The 4,290-nt window shown below is 50.2% G+C and overlaps 1 pseudogene; it reads left to right on the plus strand.

Moving 5' to 3' along the window:
* Positions 1–949: 949 nt before the first annotated feature.
* On the plus strand, positions 950–4,072 carry LOC136460945 (protein phosphatase 2C 50-like; annotated as a pseudogene).
* Positions 4,073–4,290: the final 218 nt, after the last annotated feature.

Genomic DNA, 4,290 nt, shown 5'->3' on the forward strand with positions numbered 1-4,290 from the left:
CATTAATAACCTCATAGATCTCCTCAAAATCAGCCCACACAGGCGATTTTGCGCTTACTATTGTTACCTGTACTAGCAACCGAAGGAGCAGAGCCGTTGGAGTTCGCAGTCGCCGTCACCCCTTCGCCACCGTCCGCATCCACATCGATCGGAGCAGCAGAGCCGTCCCCAAGATCAATACCGAACAACGCAGTAGCGTCGGCTCGAGTGTCATCGTCGTTCTCACCCTCTAGGGCCAGGCCAACCGGCAGGAGGCCATCCTCGTCGGCCATGGCCGCCTCTCCAGCCCCGTTCCTCGACGCTGCGGGTGGCCGCCTTGCTCGCTCTAAGCCGCAGCTAGAAGACGATGCATCGGCTACCGACCTGAGAAACATTGGAAGAAAGAAGAAATCAGAAGCATACATTGAAAGAAAAAGAAGAAATTAGAACATGGTTAGAGTTAGGGTTAGGGTTAGGGTTAGGGTTAGGGTTAGGGATTCACCTGCGCAGCCGGAGCCCGGTGCCGGAGAAGACGACGAGAGAGAAGACGACACTCAGTCAGCAACGATGGCGGACGGTGGAGGAGGGACAAACAGAGACAACCAACTCACATAATCAACGAGATCTAGAGGGGAGATAGGGAGAGGCGGAGAGGGAACAGGGAGGGGATCAGGTAGGAGGAGTAGAGAGCTGCTCGTTGGCGGCAGGCGGATCGTCGAGGTCACCTCACCGGAGTCGGGGAGGACGGAGACCGTGAGACCCGAGAGCGAGGCGAGGCGAGGAAATGAGCAAGGGTTCGGGGTGTGAGAGCCGCCGCGGCCGCGGCGTGCGCTTATATATGAGGAGGGGGAGGCGTCGAGGTCACCTCACCGGAGTCGGGGAGGACGGAGGCGAGACCGTGAGGGCAAGAGCCGAGAGCGAGGCGAGGCGAGAGAGACGAGAGCGAGACGAGAGAGACGACAGACGAGAAATGAGCTACGGTTCGGGGTGTGAGAGCCGTCGCAGCCGCGGCGTGCAGCTTATATACGAGGAGCGGGGGGAGGCGGGGGCGGCTGGGCCGAGCAACGCGCTGGGCCGCGGGAAGGCCGGGAGCGGGAAGGGAGGAGGCCAGGAGGGGGAGGGCCGAAGGGGGGGTTGGCCGGGCCGCTGCCGGGCCGGCTGTCTCAGGCCGGGCCGTGCCGTGCTGGCCCACGGGCCTGAGCAGCGGCCCAGGCACAGCCTGCTCCCTCGGGCAGGGCCAGCCCGGGCCCATATGTCTTCGGGCCGTGCCGTGCTCGTGTCGGGCTAAAAAAACGGGCTTCGTGCCGTGCCGTCATGCCTCGAGCTGCATAAGCGTGTACCTCAGCGAGTGCGTGCCGTTGTGGGATTGCGCCACTACGCGCGGCCACCGCAAAGCGATGGAGGACGCGTGCGCCGCCGTGGCCGCCCTTCGCCGATGTGCACCTGTTCGGCGTGTACGACGGGCACGGCGGTTCCGAGGTCTGGCCTGCTGCTCAAGCACGCATGCATTCAAGCCAATATCACTCCACTCGTCATCAGTCGCCATTAATCAATTCTCCGGTGACCGGTGGTGTTGCGTTGTTTGTCTTCTACTACTATAAATATAGGTGGCCAACTACTGCGGGGACAGGATCCACGTCGTGCTGAGGGAGGCGCTGAGCAGAGCCGCGGTCGCGAGGGGGCTATCGGGGGAGCTGGGGGGCATCCAGGAGCTCTGGGAGAAGGCCTTCTGCGAGTGTTTCCAGAGGGTGGATGACGAGGTGTCGGGGGAGGCAAGCAGGTTCATGTTCGCCGATGGCGTCAGCGAGGCACGGTGCGAGCCAGTTGCCGCTGACGACGTCGGCTCCACCGCCGTTGTCGCGCTTGTGTGCTCTTCTCATGTCATAGTTGCCAACTGCGGAGATTCACGCGTGGTGCTCTGCCGCAGGAAGGAGCCCATGGCTCTGTCCGTCGATCACAAAGTACGTAGACAATCCACTGCTCGCTAATCGCTAATTAATTAATTACTACTTCGTACTAATTCAGTTAAGTAAGTCGTTATGCAGCATTTCAGTAACGGTGAAACTGCATGTGTCTTATACTATGCTTTTTGCTGGTTCAGCCCGACAGGGAAGATGAGTGCACAAGCAGCCCGTTCGTCGTAAACGATCGTGGATTATTTACTGCTAGCTAATTTGATTGATTTAGTATAAGAGAAAAATATTGTTCTAGTTTATAATCCACGATCGTATATGCCCAGCCGAACAGGACGAAGGATTGAGGCCGCAGGAGGGCGCGTCGTCAACTGGCATGGTCATCGAGTAGAAGGCGTACTTGCTATGCCACGGTCAATCGGTAAGTGAATTGCTTCATGTATGCTCAAGCAGGACAGGATAGGACAGCGCAAATCGATTATAGCCAGGGGCGAAGCCAGAAAGTTGATTTTTTTTTATTATCAGCGGGGGCCAACAATGTTGAATTTTCAAAATTTATTTGAATCTTAAAAAATCAGTGAATTTTTTTTTTCAAAATTTATTTGAATCTTAAAAAATTAGTGAAAATTTCACGTTCATAGGGGAGCCTCCCCCTTGTCTCCGCCCTTGATTATAGCTAGTGTCGATCCACCTTTATTATGTTTTAAAAAAAGTTACAGAACGAGATGGAAACCTAAGTTTTATTCCTATAGTTTAGTCGATCCACCTTTATTATGTTAAAAAAAGTTACAGAGCGAGATGGAAACCTAAGCTTTATTCCTATAGTTTATTATGCATTTATGCTAGACCCAATTTGTGGAATATTGGGTGCAATATTTGTGCACGAGACAATTTCTGCTGAACATAGCTTATGATGAGCTCGCGAATTAACCAGCTTTTATGTTACATGTTCTCGAATCAATTATTCATTTCGAGGATGTTGGATCTGATATTTACCAACTGAGATAAAATAAAGAGATACAGTACTTCATTTGGCAAAAAAAAAGAAGCATAGGGGTTGTTTGATCCTGTCATAATTTGTCGTAATTATAGTCTTAGACAAGTGTGGCTACAAAGTTTGAAACCATACTTTGCCATCCCTATACCATGTGCTAAGTGAGTAGAGTCCCTAAAAATAACTCCAAACCATATCAGGGGCTGAAAGAGAAAAAAAAACATCCTTGCCCAACTACCCTTTCCACAAGCGAAACCCAGGCCAGAGGCCAGAGCCGCGTCCAGTAGTTGGGCAGTTGAGCCGCGCGCGCATTTCGACTCTGTTCTCTGCCGACAGCAGTACCTCTGCCTCTTGGACCGCCCCAACATGCTCCACTCTGATTTTAAGACTTATAATCTCATGTATTTATACTGAAACAATCCCCAAATTCATTTTGTGAAAGCATTATTCAGACGAAGTTTGCGGATGTGGTTAAGAAGATACAAGCAGAAACGTCTTTCCGTTTCCAAGGAACAAAGGTAGCAGCACTATGTATACTTATGGTGTGATTTGAGCAAATGGCTCTGGATGTTTCGACAATGGCTAATACTGGATATTAGTTCTGTTTGTCGACGCATCTGGGCATGTGGCTCCACCCACCGAAAACACTTCCATTAATATAAATTGGGACAGTTTCACTTCAGTTCAACCATGGAAATGAAATTGTGCCTTTCGGTTCAACAAATTTCTCTGTGCACTGGATGACATTTAATTGTCTCAAGGTACATACCATCCGTTACTAACATAACATCAACTGGAAATTATGCAGGGGACAGATACATAAAACCATTTATCATTCCAAAGCCAGAAGTCAGAGTCGTTCGTCGCGCAAAGGAAGACGACTGCCTGATTCTAGCGAGCGATGGGCTGTGGGATGTCATCTCGAATGAGGACGCATGCAAAGCTGCTCGCCTAAAAGATCCTTCGGTGGCACGAGAAAAATGACGCCACGTATTCCTGTGGAGATGGGATGTCATCTCAGATAAGCGACCCTGCTTCACAAGCAGCCGCGGCATATCTGGTGAGGCTAGCTTTGAGGAAACGGAGCAAGGACAATATCACTGTCATTGTGATCGACCTGAAACGGCGGAAGATGGTCAAAGATAAAACAGCGGAAGATGGTCAAAGATACTCGTCCGAATTTTGAGCATGAAAAAGTCAAACGAGAGATTTTGACTATTAATTTATCTTACTATATATATATTTATCATTTGAATTCGAATTTATTGGTTCAAGTTGTATATATATGTTCGAAACTTGTATATAAAATTTATAAACATTGACTTTTTCTATTTTAAATATGATTGTTATTCCGGGACGGAGGAGTAAATTCTGATCATGCTTGATTTTGTCTGAACTAGAAAC

The sequence above is a fragment of the Miscanthus floridulus genome, chromosome 6, assembly GCF_019320115.1.
Source record: "Miscanthus floridulus cultivar M001 chromosome 6, ASM1932011v1, whole genome shotgun sequence".
Lineage (NCBI taxonomy): Eukaryota > Viridiplantae > Streptophyta > Magnoliopsida > Poales > Poaceae > Miscanthus > Miscanthus floridulus.